Raw genomic sequence first — 22,244 nt, forward strand, 5'->3', positions numbered from 1 at the left:
CTGAGATCATTATTGTGGGCTCAGAAAGGGGGAGAGGCCCTTAGTCTTTGGGAGCTGACATCTCTGGTCTGAAGCAAATTCATGTGTAGGAGGAACGTGTTAGTCTTCCCTGTAACTGATAGTAAAAGTGACTGTGCACCCTGCCTTTTCTCCATCAAGCCACCTGCTTGGCATCCCAGAGATAGGATCCTAGTGTGTGTGTTTAGAACATCTTGGGCTATGTACAGCAGGTTATTGAATCAAGAAAAAAAAAGAGACCTTATGAGGAAATGGACCTATGTGTTTTATTCATAGTCATGAAATGGGAAGAGAAAAAAAAAATTCCATTTCACTTCTCCTTCCAGAATCAAATGAAGAATACCCTCAATTAATTCTGCCTTTATCCATGAAGAAGAACGGAGGGGTTATAAAAGTCCCGTCTTAGCACCACACAATCAGGTTCTTCCCTTCAGAGCCCAGTTCTGAGGTCCGTTGAGTGTCCCAACATCTTCCTTCCATTTCCCTTCTCTCACGGTTCCAGCCTTTGGAACCATCAGTTATGTCATGGTAGGAAGATGACATAAAACCAAAATGATGAAAGACAAATTGGTTTGCAGGCTTTGTTTTTTTTTTTTAATTTTTTAAAAATGTTCTATAGAGAGACAGGGTGAACAGAGGAGGGTCAGAGAGAGAGGGAGACACAGAATCTGAAGCAGGCTCCAGGATCTAAGCTAGCTTTCAGCACAGAGCCCGATGCAGGGCTTGAACCCACAAACCGTGAGATCATGACCTGAGCCAAAGTCAGATGCTCAACTGACTGGGCCACCTAGGTGCCCCACAAGCTTCCTTTTTTAAAGTTGATAAAAATGGACATTTGCAGCTGGATCCTGTGCCTGTGAGCAATGGAGCTCTAGGAAGGCTTCCAGGGAAATTCAGAAAATCCTGAAAGCCTGGGCCAGGTCTCTCTTGGCATCTCTGTTTCCCCCTCCCTCCCCTTCCTTGTCCTTCCCTAGAGCTTCTGTGTATCTCTCTGTCCACCTGCTTTGTCATCTTCTCTCCACCACCACTTTCCTTGTCCTCTATTTTCTAGAGTATCAGCTCTACCTCCTCATAATACTGGCTTTTGTGTGATTTTCTACCCGCTGGACCGCAAGCACCCTTCACATTCTGCTCAACTCACTCAGCCTTCCAGTTTCCCAATTCCTAACTCCTAGGAGAGCTATCTGAGAGGTCCATCTTTTCAAGACAGGCTGCGTCCACCACAGGCTAGTCTGTCTATAAATTGGTGGCCTTGGGGCAAATTGTGCATTGCTCATCAGCTGTGGCAATTAGTATTCACCATGTCTGCTTTGGCGACATGAACGGATGGAAAGTCTCTCTTCCAGGGCATGTGGGTGGATAAGCGTCATAAACCAGTGCAGGGCGAGGCCGGTGAAGTCAGTTAAAATGAGCACATTGCCTGAAGCCACACTTTCAAGGTAACCTCCGTGTCTGCCGCTGACCTCGCTCCACATTAAATGGTGGCCAATGTCATTATGGTCCTTCCAGAACAAAATCCAAGATAGATGCTTTGGATATTCACTTCAATTATGGCTGAGAAGTGTTATGAAGATTTGTAGAGTGAAACTTGTAGTCTCTGCCCTCTGATAGCGTAAGGAGATGAAAATAATGGGCTGGTACGCATGGGAGACTTGGCCTTTTCCGTTGGGCAGACCCAGGTTGTTTACCATTTGTACCAAGTGTGATGAGTCTCCAAACCCGCTTTCTTATCTGCAAAGTGTAGATAGCACAGTAATAGCTCCTTCATTGGGATGTAATGAGTACTTTCCTTAAAAATCAGTTTTTTACAAGTACTTTTTGTAGTACCCGGCTCATAGTAAGTACTCCACACGTGGTACTCATCAGCAGCTTTACTCCTTTCTGGGGGGCATCTTTTGGGCCTGAATTTTACTGAGAAGGGGCCATTACAACAGAGACCTGGTAAATATGGTTTATATTTTAGTAATGTATATTTATTCTCTGCCTTTGGAAACCCTTAAGAACACCAAAAAGAGCAACAACAAAAAGAGAAAGCCTCTCTTCATGTTCAATGAACTGATTAAATAGCCATGTTATTATTCAGACTTCTTAGCTACACATAACAGAAATCAGTTTTGGCAGAGAGAAGCAGAAAAAAAGGCACACTGAAGAGATGCTGGTGGCTCATGGACCTGCTGGGAAATCTGGGGAATCGGGGTCAGAGAATGACCAGAAACAAGTCGAGGTGGGACGTGAGAGCCCCAGCCAGTGAGACCGCCTGCACAGCTGAAGGGGGTGCCTGGGCCAGCACCCCACCAGCCCTGGGCCTTGACGCTGCCACACAGCACTGCTGGCCTGGAAACTGCTGGTGCCAGATGGAAAATATATTCTCCAATATCCCTTGGTTTGGAAATTTTTTTAAGACTTTTTTTAGAGTAGTAGGTTTACAGAAAAATTGAGAAGATACAAAGATTCCTCATAATCTCTGGACCTCCAAACCTGCATAGCTTCTCCTGATATCAATACATCCCTCTAGAGTGGGGCATTTGTCACACTGGACGACCCTACATTGACATACCACTATTGTCCAAAGTCCATAGTTTACCTTAGGGCTCATTGTTGGGGATGCACATTCTACAGGTCTGGGCAAATGTATAAGACAATGCATCCACCATTATGGAATCGTACAGAGTAGTTCCACTGCCCTGAAAATCCTCTGTATTCTGCCTACTCCTGTTTGGTCCTTTGCCTCACTCATTTCCTCCATCCAGGCTGCATGGCAGCCATCTTGGCCCCATGTGGGGAGACATTGCCAAGCAGCTGAGGAAGGAGAAGTGGGAGGCTGGAAAGAGCCTGGTTTTCTGATGACATTGCTGAGCAGCTGAATCCACCCTTGGATGCCTTCCACCAGCCTGCCCATGATTTTAGGTTGTTATGATTTAGATCATTTTTTAATGTTTTTTTATTTATTTTTGAGAGACAGAGAGAGACAGGGCAAGCAGGGGAGGGTCAGAGAGAGAGAGGGAGATACAGAATCTGAAGCAGGCTCCAGGCTCTGAGCTAGCTGTCAGCACAGAGTCCGAAGCAGGGCTCGAACCCAGGGACCATGAGATCATGACCTGAGCCGAAGTGGGATGCTTAATGGACTGAGCCACCCAGGCGGCCCGTAGATCTCTTTTAAGTATTGCTATAGTTGTTATTTAAAGCCAAAGCAACACGTATACATTCCCCTTAAACAGTCGGGCTCAAGCACCGTGAGCTGCAGCAGAGCCCCCTTTTCTGCCTGTTCACCATGGCAGGAGGAGCTTAAAATGGCTAGGTGACAGTCACAGCTTCTAATTCAGTGGGATTATTGCTTCCAACCACCCTAACCCCAAGACTGTTCTTTCTTTGGATTCTGACTTCCCTACATCAGCGGAGCCCTGAGTTATGGGGAACATAAGCGGAATTTTACAAATGGTAGTGAGGCCTAACTCCTACTTCTACCTTCTTGATTCCCAGATAGGTTTATCCTCGCCATGACTGAAATGGCACCCTATGTTGGCCGCTAATTCAAAGAATAAGCTTTATCTCCCAATGCCTCACCTGCTTTAGTTTCCAGTGAGGCTCCGTAACTGAGCCTTTGATGGGCTCTTCCGCCCCATCTGTTACAGGCTGTTTACAAGCATAGGCTCTGTAGCTACACTGTCTGGATTCAAATCGCAGTGTCCCCCTTACCAACCAGGAGACCAGAAGCAATTTATTCACCGTTCCTGGGCACTGGGGTAATGATGAGATTACCTCAAAGGGCTGTTGTGAGGGTTCAATGAGTTCGCATGTGTGATGTCCTTAGAACAGTGCCTGGCATGTACAGGTGGCCCCTAATTTATGATGGTTCAGCTTAACAATTTTTTGACTTTACAATGATGCAAAAGTAGAAACCATATTTTCAAATTTGAATGTTGATCTTTTTCTGAGCTGAGGACATGTACCATGTGTCATGATGCTGAGTGGTGGCGGCTCCCAGTCATCTATGCGATCACAAGGATGAACCACCAGTATGCTGACATCCATTCTGTCTCACACAGCTCTTCTGTTTCTCACTTTTGTAGTCAATACACTGTATGAGAGATGCAACACTTTACTATGAAATAGGCTGTGTGTTAGATGACTCTGCCCAAGTGTAGACTACTATAAGTGTTCTGAGCACGTTTAAGGTAGGCTGGGCTAAGCTGTATGTTTGGTAGTTTAGGTATATTAAACACATTTTTGACTTATTTTCAACTTATGATGAGTTTGTTGGGATATAACTCCGTTGTATGTCAAGGAAGCTCTACAACTGTTAGTCGTCATTACTATTCTATAAGGCCAGCTGCTTCTGGGTAATGGGAAATAAATCCTGTGGGTCTCTGCTTTACTTCTTTCTGAGAACAGCTAGTTCCTTGGTCAGAACCAGTGTTCTGTGGGATTCTATGGAAGTATGTCTGCCATCATTGTTTCTCCAGATAACAAGGGGGGGCAGAATCAGGGTGAACAGGGACAACATTCTGAACTCAGAGCATATGTCTACTCTAGAGAGTCCAAATTTCCGCCTCTCCACTTGAAGCCTGGAGTCCAATGTTACCAGCAGGGAACAGGGGGGTGTTGGCTGGCTTTGGGGGAATATTTGGACCCCACGTTGGTGAACACTGAGAGCAAGTTGGGCACTCTGAAGTGGCAAAAGCCAGCGGCAGGACAGAAGGGCAGGCAGTCCATGATATGAAGCCTAGGAATATTTCTGATTCTACCATCATGGACAGTAATGGTTATTCATGAGCCCGTTGAATAAGCCCTGGGGTAACCGGGGGAGGAGGCTGACTAACTCGCAGGGCAAGTAATTTTGACCACTTGATTAAAATCTTCCTTTTTGGAAGGGCCTTCTGGGTAAATATTTTCACGGGACACTGATAATGTCGACCTTCTGGTCCATTCTCAGGGATTTACCATGAACTCCTCCAAACCTTCTTGCTATCAATCCTCCAATCTTGTTCCTTCCAAGTCCCTGACCATCCAACCCTATTACTGGCTACTCCTTATGAAATAGAAGAGACTCTGACCTCAAACCAAGTCTCCTTCTAAGAAGAGTGTCCTTTTTGAAGTTCTGCCTTCTGGAGTGATTTTCTTTCTTGTCTTTCAGGGCCATCCTGAGTAGGGATGTCATGCTGCACCATCCACTCCCACTGATGTCATCATATCATGCAGAGTCACCTCTCAACAAGAATTTTTTCCCTCTCCTCAGCCCAGACCACCGGAGTGAACTGAAGGAGACCTGCAAAGGGGGATCTGCTCCTGTGACTCTGGGATCTTTAGGGTCTTTCAGCTGGCCCTATACATTCCACCACTTCTCCTGATGCTATGCAGCTACGAGGTGTGCCCAACTTTATGGCTAGGAGAGGGTCAGCTCTCACCACTCAACAATGGATGGGATAGGTTGCTTGGAAAAACCTTGTAAATAAAGGTGCATCCATGTCATAGAAAGGGAATAATCCCTTGAATTGTGTACAGCAGGGGTTGGCAAACTTTTCTTGTAAAGGGCCAGAGAGTAAATATTTTGGGTTTTGTGGGCCATATTCCACTTTGACACCATAGTGTTAAAGCAGCCACAGATAATACATACGTGCTTATGTTCATCTGTATGGACACTGAAATTTGAATCGTGTACAATTTTCACATCATACAATCTTCTTCTCAACCATTTAAAAACATAAAAACCATTCTTTGTTTGCGGGTCCTACAAAAACAAATAGTGGGATGGAGGTGACTTTTGGGTCGGAGGTTGCCACCCACCCATGTAGGATATTGTATTTCACGAAAGGATTTCATACAGCCAAATGTACCTCACTTGTTTCTGAGGTCAGCCCACTGAAGCAGCTCGAGAAGAAACTCTTCGCCCCATTTTACAGAGAAGGAGAAAATCTCCGAAGGATCAAGCAATGTGCTAAGTCACAGTTAGAAACAAGGACAGATTAGATCTGACCCGAGCCTCCAGAATCTGCTGCTCTTTTATATACCATGCTCCCAGGCAGACACCCACCCACCTTTCCAACACATTTTAGAAAAAGGCATCAGCTCTCCACTCTGTACACCCAAGGAATGGGCTGCTCCCCCAGGTGAAGGGAGAGCTCCCGTACAGGGGACTCTGTGTGACACTCAGAAGTGGTCTGTATTCACTGGGACGAAGATCGAGAGACCAAAATACGTCTCCCGATTCTCTCCAGCCCCCAGGCACCTGCCTGCAGGAGGCAGCCGCGAGGGCGTGGAGCCCCTCGGAAAGCTCCCATCATGGCAGCTCCACGTCGCGTCCAGCACATCCCATCGTGGGCCCACCTGGCCTGTGTTTGCTTTTCTACCCATTTTTTTTTTATCCCAAAGGCCCCACGCAAAGAGAAGAGATGAAGAGAGAAACAAGAGAAAAGTGAGCTGCAATGCGTGGGTTTGGGTCTTACCCATACCGCGGAAATCTGAATGTCTTACTTGATATACTGCCTACATGGTGGGTATTGTGCCGTCACATGGCCTGTAGGGCCCTAGTTATGAGGCATGATTTGAATTCCAAATTCTCCTCAGACGTGGACCTCCAAGTTAGAGATGGGTGTCATTTTCATTCAATTAGGTTGTTCTTTTATATTCAAAGTTAACTACTTATTAAAAAATAAAACACTAAAATGACCAATATTTACATGTTAATGTATATATACATATATACTATATATAGTGTGTGTATCCGTAAGTGTATGTATATGTGTGTGTGTGTGTGTGTGTGTGTATTGTGTATTATATCACTATACCAAATATACATTGTGGTGTAATTACATGTGTTCCCAAGTAGAGCAAGATTTTTTTCTAAATGTTTAATGTTTATTTATTTTGAGAGACAGAGAGACAGAAAGACAGGACATAAGCTGGGGAGGGGCAGAGAGAGAGGGACACACAGAATCCGAAGCAGGCTCCAGACTCTGAGCTGTCAGCACAGAGCTCGATGTGGGGCTCAAACTCACAAGATCATGACCTGAGCTGCAGTTGAACGCTCAACCGACTGAGCCACCCAGGCGCCCCAAGTAGAGCAAGGTTTAAAGCTCTATGAGGACTTGGGTATTAGTACTATCCAAGTCTGTTCAGACTGCCATAACAAAATACCATAGACTGAGTATTTAAACATTTTCTAACAGTTCTATAGGCCAGGAAATCAAAATCCAGGCGATAGCCTTTCTAGCTCCTGATGAGAGCACTTGTGCTGGCTTGTAGATCACCCGCTTCCAGCTGTGTCATCATGTGACCTCTTCTTTGTGCAGCTGGAGCTCTCCAGAGTCTCATCTTACCAGGGCACTAATCCCATCAGACCAGGGCCCCATGCTCATGACCTCCTCTAACCCTGATTACCTCTCAAAGGCCACATCTTCAATACCATCACACTGGGGGGTTGGGGCTTCAACATATGAACTTGGGGGTGGGGAGGGCCATAAAATAACAGGCACCATTTTCAATGTTTAAGAATACCCACATTGTTCCTCTTTTCTCAGCTTCAGGGGAAAAAAAGTCATCCATCCATTCATTGAGTAGCTGGTTATTTTAATGAGCACCTACTAAGTGCCAGAACTTTAATCTTGTAGCAATCAAAAGCCTCAGGAATCACAGAGCTCCCTGCAGACCAGAATGGACATCCCTGCCTGCCTTTCTCATTGGCTCTCATTATCACCTATTCTTTTTCATGTGTAGTTATTGAATAAATTCCCCAATGGGTTTTAAATACTTTTTTCTTAGATCTCCACCTTTCTTTTAATATGACTCAACGAACAGAAAGCAACAACTGCTATGTGCACCCTGTGTTTCCCAGTGTGACTTCTCAGCAACTCTGTCTCTGCAATTAGTTTTTGCCACCTCAAAGGAGAAGGCCTCCCTGCCCACAGGTGCTATATTTGGCTGTTAGGGGTTTAATAATTAATTACTTGGATTGATAATTTCTCTCCTCATTGTTTCTAGTAGACATCTAGTTCACTTATAAGATTGATTCAGATTTTATTTTATTTTTAATTTTTTAACGTTTTTATTATTAAGAGACAGAGACCGTGTGAGTCGGGGAGGGGCAGAGAGAGGAGTAGACACAGAATCTGAAACAGGCTCCAGGCTCTGAGCTGGCAGCACAGATCCCAATGCGGGGCTCGGACCCACGAATCACAAGATCATGACCTGAGTCAAAGTTGGACACTTAACCGACTGAGCCACCCAGGCGCCCCAATGGATTCAGATTTTAAAATGACCATACTTTTTCCATAACACGTAAACTTTACACACACAATCTATATAACGTTAGAAATTGTGTTTAAAAAAGGGATGCAGAGTGGTTTCCCATGGTCACCGTCACAAGCTTCTGTGTTTGTGCTTCCCAGCTACGCTGTCATGGCGTCCTGGTGCATTCTCAGGCTGAATCAGTCGTGGGCAGCATCACAGGCACTTGGTACTTGTATGCCTTTAAATATGTAGACCAATTGCTTTTTCCATATATTAAGGCAGAGTCAAGGTTTCTCCCTCAACACCGTAGCTAGAGGAAACAGGAGCACTAAGGCATGACATATAAGAACCCTCTGGTTCTACGCCCTAAGCTCTCAGCCAAGCTCCACCAAAGGCAAGCTGAATAACTTTAGTCAAGACAATTAAAATTAATAAGTCTCCATATCTTCATCTATAAAATGGGGATCATAATAGGATTGTAAATGATTTAGGCTGTAAAAACTTTCAGTTGTAAATTATGAAAATTAGTTCCTAATATGAATAAAAGAGTGCTTGGCATATGGTAAATATTCAATAAAGATGAGCTAAAATCATACTATTTTCAAGACTACTATTACTACTACTACTACTACTACTGTTGTTGTTGTTGTTGTTATAGCTGAGAGGCCAACTGATGCAGTGGATAAGAAAGAATCTTTTAGTTCAAACAAACCTGGTCAAGATCTAACCCTGTCGCTTACTAGTTCTGTGACTCTAGGCAACTTGCTTAACTTCTATTAGGTGATTTGAGAAATAACGAGCGTACAAAAACATGCCAACTCTTCTCTCACAATCCCAAACCACCAGAGAAGCCTAGCGTCCTAAGACAAACTGGGGCTGCGTGTGTATAGATCAGAGCTGGGAGTTGATTGCTTATTGACATAAAGAACACATGATTTTGAAGGAAGAAAGAAACCTCAGGAAGTATGTAGTCCGAATCTTTCTTGTTGTTATTGCTGTTGTTGTCATTGTTGTTTTTGTTGAGAGAGACAGAGAGAGTGCACGCACAAGTTGGGGACAGAGGCAGAGAGAGAGAAAGAGAGAGAGAGGATCTTAAGCAGTCTTCATGCTCAGCAGAGAGCCCGACGCAGGGCTTGATCCCACGACTCTGGGATCACAACTTGAGCCAAAATCAAGAGTTGGATGCTTAACCAACTGAGCCACACAGGTGCTCCCAGGTACTTAATTTTAATACATAGTCAATCAGACTTGGTTAGAAAAATACATAAGAGAAGGATTTGGTTTCCATCTCTATTTCTATGTTTGTGTAATGGCACGCCCCCAGGGTTCTGATTACAGACTGTGTTGACATGTCAACTGAAATCTACGAGAGAGAGAGAGAGAGAAAGAAAGTTATCTGAATGTTTCAAACATCTGGATGTTTCATCTGTGCTTTGTGTATACAAATCATCAGAGAAGGAAGATTGGTATTTACTAAGTATTCACCAGTGCCAGTCATTTTTATAGCAACTATCTCATGTAAACTTCAGAATAACCCTGGAAGGAGATAAACCCATCAGGGTTCAGTGCAGAAAACCAAAACTACTTCGGCTGTTTGAAACAGAAAGGGAATTTGGTGCCTATGAAAGTACTGAAAGACGTCAATGAACAAGCCTCAGACACGACCTCCAGGAATAATGGCTTCCCCCAAACACCACCGCAGGACTAACCTGCCACAGGAACTTCTCCCTCCACTGCACTAGGAGTCCAGAATTTGCTCCCTCTGCTGCAGACTCTAAGATCCTTCCATGTAAGCCATGCCTCCGGGACATGACTCCAACAGGGCCCACTGGCCCCAGAGTTGTGCCGCAGCTGCTGGATCTCCACCAAAGACGGGTGGGGCCCTTCAAGCCTGTTTCTCGATGGTTCCCAGAGTCGGCCTACATGGTGTGCAACTAATTAGTTGCAGCCAAGTCCCTTCAAGTCACATCTTTAGCTGCAAGGAGTCTAATGAATATAGTTTTTAGGCTTTGAAGGCTTTGCCGATCAGAAAGCCATGTTAGAAGGACAACAAATGTCAAGCAGGCCAATATCCATTTTTATAAAGCCAATATTTTGAAAGGTTAAATAGCTTACCCAAGGAAGGTTGCATACCAGTCCATAAAAGCGAAGAGATTCGAATTAAGATCTTCTGGCTCTAATGTTGTCCGGGCTTATGTCCTTAGCAGTATGTTGGTATCTCCAGTGCATCATCCACCACATTGGGTGAGTTGTACACTCACTCATTTCCCTTGATTAGGAACTCCTGTACGGCAGAGACATGTCATGGTTGATTATTACAGTCAGGGTCTCCCAAATGATCCTGCGCTGTGCAATCCCCTCCCACACTGACCCTGTGGTTGGCCACATGATTTGCTTTGGCCATTGAGATGTCAGCACACTTGATACAAGTTCAAAAAGGGTTTGTGTGTGGGGACACTGCTACTGCCGTGTCAGTCCCAGGAACCAACTTGATGGTAAGAGAGATTTCTTGGCCATCTGCCATCCCACCTGAGCCCAACCCTCAGAGACCGCCAACTGAAAGACCTCCAACCTCCACTTGAAAGAGCAGAAGAACTATTTAGTCAACTTACAGAATCATAAGAAATAATAAATTATTGTTTTTAGTCTCTAAGTTTTGGGGCTGTTTGTTATGTAGTAACAGGTAATTGAAACATAACATATATTATTGTATCCATGTATTACTTGTTTATTTATTCATTTGGCAATTCTTAATTAGCGTATGTTATAGCAATCACAGACGCTGTGATAAGCAGTGGGAGATATAACAATGAACAAGACAAAGGCCTTGCCATAGAGAAGCACCCAGTAAGGGGTATGAAAAAATCAAGGTATGATTATAGTATTATGAGATATAGGGTATCATAAGGGGAAACTCTGGGTGCTATGGAAGAACGTAGCAGTTACATATAACTCAGTTTGGGGACAGAGGGTCATAGGAAAATGCCTGATATAGACACTCAATGCATATTTATATTTTGGTTGTTGGAACAGAGAGAAGTTCAGCTATTTGACCAATGTCACTTGATTATTGAAACTAATATAATTTCTCCTAACTCTCATTTGAGGGTACCGTGCTATAAGATTGTTTATTTACACAGATATTTTGTTGGTTTTGTTGGTTTTGTTTCGTCTACAATGAAAATAGTATTCTTGCCAATAAGAACTAAGGTGTTGTGGTCCTAATAACTGAGCTTTCTGCAGGCATAATTTTCTACAACAGATTAGTCTACTTTCCCTACTTTAATAATTCTTTATTAAAAATTAAAAAATAGAATAAGTTTTTAGAGGAGCTAAGATTAAATGCCAAAAAATAAAAAAAGAATGTTACACTGGAAAGATACCTCTGTAGAGCATGATTTAAGAAAACAAATATTGAGCCATTTGGTGCCTTTCTTACTTATCTTCAATTATTATGAGTCATGGATAATCCAACTGTTTTCTTCCCATCAAAACCTGAAGAAGCACACAAATCCTGGGACAAAAGTGATCTTTGGGCCAATGACATGGCTGCTTAGGAAGGTTGTATGACCTCTCAAGGAGTCCTCAGTGTCACAGAGGGGAAAAAATACATTTGAAAAAGACAGACCTAATCAGTCACCCGTATTTTAGGTAAAATACACGCTTGTTCATAGAAACAAGACCACCAGTCTAGAAAAAAGTCCTCAAACAGGCAGTGCAGTTTTAATTAGTTGAGTATGGAGACTAATTAATATGCAAATGAGGAGCTTACCAATATTAATCATCTGTTTTACTAGGCAGCTTTTACTAAAGAGTTACTAACAAGTTTGCAAATTAAGTTTCTTTGACATTAAAAATCAGCTAAACGCCTGTCTGAGAATAATCTCTTCTAACTCAAAAGCAGGAAGGGGGGATTTTTTTTTTGGATGAAAAACAGCAATGTTTAAAACCAATTCCCATGTTGGCAAGCACCGTGCAAGGGTTTGGTAACAAGCCTTTCCAGGCTCTAATTGAAACCATTTCGGCAAGAAGAGACACCAGAAAGCAGTTGGAACAAGAGACAAATGGCCGTGGTGATTTAAAGATACATGATCTCAAAAGCCACATCACAGAACTCGTTAGTGACCGGCATTGTTAAAACCCGAAAGAGGTTACACACATTTTTAGAACCTCACTTCTATGGCCTTACACATAGGAACGACTCTGCCTCTCTTTTCGGGGGAATGGTGAAGCTTGGGTTGGATCTTGATTCTCAGAGATGATTTGAAGTATGGGGGTGAATTACAAGATTTTCCTGGGGTCACTTCTGTTTTAGGATTCCTTTTCCTTTGGTTTGTGTAGAAATGCATAGGTTTAGGCTCAATTGCGTCATTTTCAGTGTCCCCCAGCTCCGTTACTGTGCCATTCAGCATTAATACAAGACAATCCAATGCAAGTTAATAGGATACTATTAGCCAGAATGTCAGAAAAGAAATTCTGTAAAGGAGACAACATAGACCAAACGCACAACTGAAACACACAGTTGCCCTTAAAAAGATGTTTTCTGTCCCATCCTATCCCCGTGGAGATTCAAAGGAAGCTTTGAAGTGATATACTTTTAATCAGCTCCCAATCTGTGTTTCTTCTCAAATTTTGCATCTGCCTCCTGCCCCCTTTTCTGTAGCTGTCAGCAGGACCGATTTGTTATCGTTCACTCAGTAATTTGTTCAACAGTTATTTATCGGTGGAGTTGAATTTAGGTGCTGAGCACCTTGCACCATATCAGGTACTTGTGGGATGCAAACTATGTATGATAAGCAGTTTCAAGGGGCCTACAGTCTACTAAAAAAAAAAAACCATGTTCCCCCAATTGGCCCACTTTGAAGAATTACGTGATAAAACAATGATGTTGGACTTTTCATGTGCTTGTGGCAAATGACAGAACAATCGTATGGAGACGCTACAACTCAATCTCTTAATATGTATAACAGAGATAGGCTTAGTGAGATGCATGGAGACAAGGATATGATGGGCAGTTTAGTATTTCTAAGTTTTCGTAAGTTTAAAGTGGGCTAATACCCAATACTGGAGATTGTTTCCACTTTCTTCATCTTAGGACAAGACCATTCTTCAGTCTATAGATATGTTTACTCACTGACCAGCAATGCTGACCAGCCAATGAGTGACATTCACTTAAAGATGGCCAGTCCAGGAGCTCTGGGTTGTATTGTTGTGTCTGTTATCGTTCTTGCTTATCCAAAACTTTATTGCTCTTGGTCAGTGCCTTTCCTAATTGTCATGGCTGGTGGAAAATACTGCTAGGTTCAGATTCATTGAAATTCATGGCAAAAAAGAAAGTCCTTAATCAAAGGCACAAGATAGATTTTGCAAAGAAATAACCGCCAGAAAATTAATCCAAAACGCGATTTGGTTTGGGCTTCTGTGCAAGTGTGACTTGGCGGCGAGTCTGGACTCAAGGTTCTGGGAGAGCAGGAGTGGAAAATGGAAATGGCTCATCCGCACCTGCCCTTTCTCAGGAGATCTGGCTCTTCGTCTCCCATGACACACAGGCCTGTGTACACTCAGAGAGAAGACTGCAGGCCACCCCCTCGCGGTGCCCGGGCCCAGCAGCCTGATCCCACAAGTCACTGTCACTGAAATTTTATTGTTTTACAAAGAACTATATGATTGGATATGGGACATATCTCTGTGTCTGTGTGAATTCCAATCTTCTGCTCTAGAACGTTCTGTGGTGGCAAAAATGATCTATAATCTGCAGTCTCTGATACAGTAGCCACTAACCACATGTGGCTATAAAGTACCTGGAATGTGAAACTATTTTATTTATTTTTTATTAATCTTAATTGAAATCACCACATATAGTTAGCAGTTACCATAATGGACAGTACAGCCCTATAAAATGGTTTCATCCATTTGGATTTTCATGACTAGAAGTGAATAAATGCTCGCCCTATGATAATGATACAATTTTGACTTAGGGACATGAACTAATTCTCTTACTTTTGACATAAATAGAATGAAAAATATCCAAAAGGTTTTTCTGTCCCCCATATTCAGGTGGCATCTGAGGCTGTGTCTCCTCAATACCCAACTATCAAGATAGAAAGAAAACAATCTAGAAGACTAGGTTCTTGCCTCATGATGACCTAGGTGTTTGGAATATCAGTAGGTAATTATAGCATCAGACTTCTTCATGCCTTCATGTCATGTATAGGCAATTGGAAGTTATTCAGATCAAGGAAATTCAGACAAAAAATATTCAGCCTTTCTGCTATTGATGAAAAAGTAAAGTTTAACCTCAGCTGTTTAGATTGAATATGTAACTGACCAACTGCTTGCTTTGATTTTTTTCCCATTTATCATACATCTTTGCCTCCCCCTCCTAGCCAGAGACCAATAAGATTGCAATTTACTAGTCTTCCATCTTAGAAGCAACATGAAGATCCTCTACTCGGTACAAAAATTATGAAAAGACAAATATTGTATACATAAGTCATATTAATAACCTCTAGATAATTCATTCTAAGTGCTGTTTGGATCAGACTCCTGAACAACATGGTGACGTATCTACCCTGGAGCTAAATCTGCCATGACTTGAAAATTATGGAGTCAAGGGGCGCCTGAGTGGCTCAGTCAGTTCAGCAACCAACTCTTGATTTTGGCTCAGGTCATGATCTCATGGTTTGTGTTGTGAGTTCAAGCCCCACGTCAAGCTCTGTGCTGACACTGCAGAGCCTGATTGGAATTCTTTTTCCTTCTCTCTCTGCCCCTCCCAATCCTCCTCCCTCAAAATAAATGAATAAACTTGAAAAAAATAAGAAAACAATTATAGAGTCAAGTAGCGATGTATTCTAATGAGAAAGAAAGACAACCAGCTCTTTACAGAAGTAGAAGCACCAAAGACTCATTGGGTCTGATTCTCAAGACAGGAAGTAAGCATTCCTGAGGTACTGACCATACTTCTGAGGCCCCCTCCTCCGACTGACCCAGGTTGATCCTATACACACAAGACACTAGCATTTTGTCACTTTCAAATCTGCCACTATCCATGAATATGGTTTAGACTAGACCAGAAAACGTTGCTTTTTAGGTAACCAGAGGCTTCGGCCAAATTCCGGACTTAAGCGTGAGAACACCTGCTCCACTGATTGCATTAATAGGGCTCCTGGCAAATCAACCCACTTGTTTATACAGCCTGTCTTACTTCACAGAATTCTTGTGAGAATTCAATGATATCCCGAGAGAGTAGACTCCTGCAGTAGAAAAAGAGCAGTTGATAATCAGAAATACCTGAATTCTAATCCTGGGATTTGACTGAATTTGTTTTCCTTTTCTTTTCTTCTTTTTATTTCTTTATTTTTTTATGTTTTTTTAAAATGTATTTTTTGAAAGACAGAGAGAGACAGCATGAACAGGGGAGGGTCAGAGAGAGAGAGAGAGAGACAGAATCTGAAGACAGGCTTCAGGCTCTGAGCTAGTGGTTAGCATAGAGCCCGAAGCAGAGCTTGACGTGGGGCTTGAACCCACGAACTGTGAGATCATGACCTGAGCCGAAGTCAGATGCTGAACCGACTGAACCACTCAGGCTCCCCTCTTTTCTTCTTTTTAATTAAAAAATTTTTAAAGTTTATTTATTTTAAGAGAGAGAGCCGTGTGAGCAGGGTAGGGGCAGAGAGAGTGGAGAGAGAGAGAATCCCAAGAAGATCCACCGTAAGTACAGAGCTGATGTGGGGTTAAACCCTCAAGCCCTGAGATCATGACCTGAGACAGAATCCAAGTGTGGGACGCTTAACCAGCTGAGCCACGCGGCACCCTGTCTTCATTTTTCTTATCTGCAGAATGAGGGTAGGAGTGTCTGTTCCAAGTGGTTCATGGAGTTGCTGTGTGAATTACACGAGGTGCATCAGGTGAACACACTTTTTCATTCCAATTCTGTATAGACAGATTTCTGGTCTCTGTTTTCCAGATGATATTCATTGACTTTTATCTTGTCCCTCAGTCACCGGTTGCACAAAGATGCAAGATGATTGGCTGGGATTAGTGGCGTGGCCTGTGAAGGTGAAATTGAGTGAAATGAGAAGGACCATAAACGCCCCAAATCCGTGGCCCTGACTTCATTAAGCAGGCATGATATTCATCAGTGTGACCCGTCTTCAGTCAAAGGCAGCCTTCTGACCTTTTGCCAGCTTAGCCCGGCTGTCTGCAGCTGAAGGCCCTGCCAAAGGGCAGGGGGAGGGAGCCCAGGTTGCCCACGTTGCAGGTGAGCTCGAAGATATTCAAGAAGGACCGTAAAATAAACACCCAGTCCTGTAATTTTACTTCAAAAAGCAAAAAAGCTTCCAGATAATGAGCATTTTGCTTTAATAAGAACTGTAGGATTGATTAGGTTCAAACTGTTAACAGACCTCCTTATGGTTAATGAAGCAGCATTGAAAATGCCTCTTGATTCTCTGGAAACTTAAATCATACAAAGGCAGCAAGGAGCAAGAAAAGAACTGGAGGTGGGGTAGAATAAACTGTCTGCTAGTTAAAATACTCAAGATAATGAACAAAAAAATGTTTGTCCTTTGAAAAGTTAATATTTACTGAGAGTGATCGGGTAGTGGGCAAGCAATAAACTTTGATGATTATTGTTAAAACATTCTTTGGATAACATGTTTTTCTGTGAGTCTTTAGTGGGGGACGGAAGCTTCTGCCATTTTAATTCCTTTGTTAATGTCTTTATGAATGCAATTAACACTTCATTCACGCTTCTTTGTTTCTGGATCCCATTAGGATGTGGTTTATGCCAGTTTCTCTCTCCCAGGAGACAGCCCGCATCACACAACACTTCACTCAGCTGTGTGGCTGAGCACTGACAAACTCAATTTTCCAAAGGCAAGAGTGAGTTGACACCATGCTGTGGCAGTTGTCCTGATGGGAACAAATGACTCATTTCATTCCAAGGTGGAACCCACCTTCTCCCACCACACAAGAGGATGGGAGACAGAGACAAGGAGGTAGAAATAGCTTCCTGGCTGACGCAAAGTAACATCGGCGCAGGTCAAGAGGTGCTAAGAACCAAAGCCTTGGAAGGGAAAGCTGGCTTCTCCAGCCCAACAGGCTACTACCGCCCCCCCTCAAACAGTTAGTGAGGGCTGATTACCTAGAAAATCCAGGAAGAGCCCCAAAGTAGGAGAAACAGTCTCTCTCTTCTGGAACTTACTGTTGAAATGAGAGGCAAAAGATACACATAACAAACATATCAGCAAGGGTGCAGGCAGCACAGGTAAGTCCTGAGTGGGCGTAGACCATAAGAAAATAGGGGTTCAGGCTTCTGTGCGATGAGGAGGCAGGGGTGGGGGGGTGCGGAGAGCTCTTCTGAGGAGATGGGACTGAAGTCAGAGCAGTTCCCCAGGCCATGCTATCTTGATGGCCAGGAAGGAGGGGAGGGCAGGAAGAAGTAGGAGAGGGGGTGGGGACAGACAGGTGTTAGCCAAGAGGTACACCAAGTGAGTAAGAGGGTTCATGTTCATGAGAAATTACTTTCCCTTTATATTAAAGTCTCTTCTCCGATTGATGGCATCATTTCTATTTCAAATATCAGTGTGATATTTGCTTAACAGCCGAAGGCGCCGCGGATGAATATATCTGAGTCTTACTAAGATAGTATACAGAAGGAGGTGGACAAGGTCTTAGGAGCCGTCAGAGACAAAGGAAGGAGATGAGAAGGAGGCACAGCCCATCTTTGGGGTGATGTTTTCCTTGAATGAAAAATAATTGCTGAGAGGCCCTTTACTTGTGCCATGATTTTAAGGTTTCTTTTTCTTCTGAACAGAGATAAAAAAGAAAGTAACAGAGTTTCTAATAACACTATGAAGCATCAAATGTTACCAGGAAAGGGAGTAAAAGGGCCCATAGCCCCAAGTCATCTGTGCCTGACACTGAAGGCGTGTTTTACCGTTACTTAATGATATGCTGATTGCTTGTTTTCTTTTCTCGGAATTTCTCTAAAAATCTAGCAAGTGTTCCTTTAGTTATATATATCCTTACCACCAAGATGTGTCTCCTGTCTTTTTCAACCAGACCTGGGCTGTCAACGCCACCGTGTTCTATCATAATAAGGCCCGGCTGCGTCTCTGCAGGATGGGCCGCCCTCGCGCATTCAAGCGTTTCAGACCACAGTCATGCCCACCTTTTTTGCATTAGGAAGGGTTATTTTGTTTCCATTTCATCCTCTGTGGCTGCTCTTCGTGGGGAAAATGGCTTCCTGTACCGCAAATATTTCTCGAGCCAAAGAACAAGTCCCAACAAATGTTACCACTGATCCTAATCAAAGGTTCGAGTGTGGGTAGGTAGCTCTGGAAGTGGCTCTTCCTTTTCTCTAAAGCAAATAGTTGTCAATTGTCCATTTTAGAACCACTCTGTGATTTATTGCAAGAATAACAACTCATTAGCTGAGTTAATGTCCAAACAGTAAAAGGGGAAAGAAAAAGAAAAGGTGATGCTCCATGTCTAAGGGGGTCTTGGTGTACTCTGGGGTTCAAAAAAAGATCTTGACTGGAAGTGAAGTCCTTGTCCTTGTGTGCTTCTTGGTTTTTTGTTTCTTTATTTTTGGGGGTTTTGTTGTTGTTGTTTTAATAGAAAAAGTCACTCTGCATTCCCTGGCCTCGAGCCACTAGGTAGCTATGTAAAACATAAACAGGGTCTGTGTTTTGGTGCATTTGGGAAAGATGTAAATGTGTGAATATGATGGAAGAGGTTTTATTTTCTTTCCCCCTCACAGGAATGGTCTGACAGCCCCAGGCTGGAGAACGTGTCTCTCCCAAGTGCTCTGTCACCCTGGTAACCATGGAGACCATGACGATCGATTAGATGCCATCTGATCTCAACCTCATAAAAAAAAAAAGGCAGCAGATGGCAACCAGGCCACTAGACCTGTCTCAAGAGAGATGCAGAGGAAGAGAGAGAAAGGGAAGGAAGGAGGGGAGAGAGGAGGTGAGGTGGGGGCGAACTGGTGTGGGAAGAAGAAAGCACAGAAGCAGCCTGGGAAATGAATGTTTTAGGGGGAAAAAGTGGAAATAGAAACAGAAAACAGGGAAAGCAGGAGTAAGGGAAAGAGGACACACAATGGAAAAACTGAAATTAAACCTGACTGTGCAATGCACGTCCCTCGTGATCCAGAGGAAGAAAATCCCACAGAAAGCAGTCGGCGCACTCCTAGCCTTCTGCTGGTGTTTGTGGTGCACCGAATGCTGTGGAAACCGGAGGCCCGCTCTGGCGCCTGGCTCGGCGTCAGTTGGGATGTGACGCATCGGCCTAAGGATGCTGAGGCCGCCGTCACAATGCATGTCCCTCATCAGACAGGGTTTCCTCGACCAGACGAATGCAATGGCTAGTATTTACTGAGTCCTTGCGGTGTGGCCATCCCACGCTCTGCTAGGCACTGTATATAGACTATTTTACATAGATGGTTTAATGCAGTCCAGATAACAATGCTGTAAGACAGGTGCTGTTATCCACATTTTACAGACAGGAACTGGGTTTGAGACGCTAACTACCCTCATTAAGGGCACACTTAGAATGCAGAATGTATGTAACAGTTTACTGGTATAGGGAGAGAGAACAGTTTGTTCACCTTTTTTTCTTTCCTTTTCCAATTTTTAAATTTTTGCAGATTACAAAAACTAGGACATAATTCAATGTAGAAAATGGTTTAAAAACCAGGAAGAAAAGAAAACATATCTATAATACCAGTAGAGATAGGCATGTGGGTTGTATACTAAACACCATTTTCTATGGGTATATACATGTCCATATATATAATCACATATTTTAACCAAGTATACAATTGGACCTTAAACATCATTGTTAACCCATCCTTTTCCTGCAATATATTTTGACCTTCTTTCCGTGTTTTTAACTATTCTTCTACTTCATCTTATTTAACGATGACACAGCATTCTCCTATTTGAAGGTACCATCATTTACTTACTTCTTTATTAAGTGAGGTCTAGAGGTTTGCTACTATAAATAAAAATATCGTTCTTCCATGTAAACCTTTTTTGTATTCCTGTTTTCCTTTAGGATGGAAACCTAATTGCTAAATCAAAGAGTAGGTTCTCATAAAACTTTTAGTTGAAGTACAACATATACACACCCAATGAATATATCTGAAGCAAATGGCTAGCTGAATTTCACACCTGTACGCACGGCTGTATAACCCTAGGACCAATGCAGTAAACATGCACGGCTCCCCATAATGCTCCTTCACAGCGCTTCCTATTCGGCACTTACCGCAGGTTCTTGAACTTCACAGAAATGGAATGACAGCGTGTGTACTTCTTTTGCTTCTGGCTCCTTTCACTCAACATGATGTCTGTGATAGTCATCCATGCTGCAGTGTATAGCAGCAATTCACTCTTTTTAAAAACTTTTTAAAAATTTATTTATTTTTGAGAGAGAGAGAGAGAGAGAGAGAGAGAGAGAGAGAGAGAGAGAGAGAGAGAGAATACAAACAGGGGAAAGGGAGAGAGAGAGGGAGACACAGAATCGGAAGCAGACTCCAGGCTCTGAGCTGCCAGCACAGAGCCTGATGTGGGGCTCAAACCCATGAACCATGAGATCATGACCTGAGCTGAAGTCAGATGCTCAACCGACGGAGCCACCCGGGTACCCCAGAAATTCACTCATTATATTGCTATGTAGTGTTTTGTTTGAATTCACTACGATTTGATTCACTTTATTGTGGATGGTCATTTAGACTATACTATGAATAAAGTTGCTATCAATAGTTCACACATGCCTTTCGGAGGACATATGTACCCACTTTTTTGAAGCAAACTAGAAGTGGTCATTGGGTAGGCATGTTTAGCTTTAAGTGCAAGATAAGCATTTTTAAAGGGTTTTGTTGTTGTTGTTTTAGTCTACAGTTGACTCTGGACAACTCAGGTTTGAACTGCCTGGGTCCACTTATACACAGATTTTTCTGCTGCTGAGTTCTGTAAATGTATTTTCTCTTCCTTAAAATTTTCTTAATAACTTTTATTTTCTCTAGCTTACTTTATTGTAAGAACATAGTATATAACATAATAACATACAAAAGATGTGTTAATTCCTTAGGTTATCAGTAAGGCTTCTGGTCAGTAGTTAGCTACTGGTAGTTAGGTTTTGGGAGGGGTCAAAAGTGATACATAGTTTTCAACTGTGCAGGAAGTGGAGGCTTGTATCCCATAAGCCCTATAATTTCTAGGGTCAACTGTACTTTTTTTTATACAGGGAGCATTTAAAACATTTAATGTTTATGTATTTATGTGGGGTGGGGGACGGGAGCTGATAGAGACAGAGAGACAGAGAGAGAGAATCCCAAACAGTCTCCATGCTGTCAGTGCAGAGCCCAATGCAGGCTCGATCTCAGAAACCTGTGAGATCATAATCTGAGCCAAAATCAAGAGTTGAACGCTTTACCGACTGAGCCGCCCAGGCACCCCCAGGGGCAACGATCCTTCTATACTGACCACTGAACACCGATACCAATTTGATCTCCAGCCACTCAATGTTACGAGGGTGCCCCTCCCTCACACCCTTACCAACTATGGGCAGTCTTTTCCATTCCTCTTACTCTTTGTCAGTCTGAGTAATTAAATGGTATTTGATTGTTTACATCATGTCTGATGACAAGACATGCTAAGCAATTCTTGCTATATTACCAGACATTCTTATTTCTTCTCTCATAAATTGCCCATACATGTCATTGCCCTATTTGGTATTAGCTTCAGGATAAGGCAAAAAGGTGAAACATAATCCATATAGTCTGTTCAAATTCATGGGCATTGTCAGAAAATGCACTGACATTTATGGCCAGAACAAATTTACATTCTTTGCATAAGTTGACATCCTGCTTTATATATTTCGAAAGGAAGCTAACATTTACAGAACACCTTTTACTGAGCACATTTACTTTAGAACAGCCCTATTCATTTAATTTTTATAGCTTCATTTAATTTCAGTAGTAGCATTTA

The 22,244-nt window shown here is 42.8% G+C and overlaps 3 long non-coding RNA genes across 3 annotated transcripts in view; 1 reads left to right on the top strand and 2 right to left on the bottom strand.

Annotated features, from left to right (window-relative positions):
- Positions 1-1,548: 1,548 nt before the first annotated feature.
- LOC115299120 lies at positions 1,549-5,948 on the bottom strand. The gene is made up of 4 exons (XR_003911994.1): positions 5,853-5,948; positions 5,633-5,746; positions 3,969-4,096; positions 1,549-1,749 (listed from the first exon to the last, which is right to left on the bottom strand). It is a non-coding gene; the product is annotated as an uncharacterized LOC115299120 (long non-coding RNA).
- On the top strand, positions 4,055-5,493 carry LOC115299122. The gene is made up of 2 exons (XR_003911996.1): positions 4,055-4,193; positions 5,153-5,493. It is a non-coding gene; the product is annotated as an uncharacterized LOC115299122 (long non-coding RNA).
- A 4,417-nt stretch (positions 5,949-10,365) lies between the features above and the next one.
- The window catches only part of LOC115299121, a 29,984-nt gene continuing 18,105 nt past the window's right edge, over positions 10,366-22,244 (bottom strand). The window contains exon 3 of the long non-coding RNA XR_003911995.1: positions 10,366-10,528. This is a non-coding gene — a long non-coding RNA (uncharacterized LOC115299121). The remainder of the gene's footprint in view (positions 10,529-22,244) is intronic.

This window comes from Suricata suricatta, chromosome 8 (assembly GCF_006229205.1).
Source record: "Suricata suricatta isolate VVHF042 chromosome 8, meerkat_22Aug2017_6uvM2_HiC, whole genome shotgun sequence".
Classification (NCBI taxonomy): domain Eukaryota; kingdom Metazoa; phylum Chordata; class Mammalia; order Carnivora; family Herpestidae; genus Suricata; species Suricata suricatta.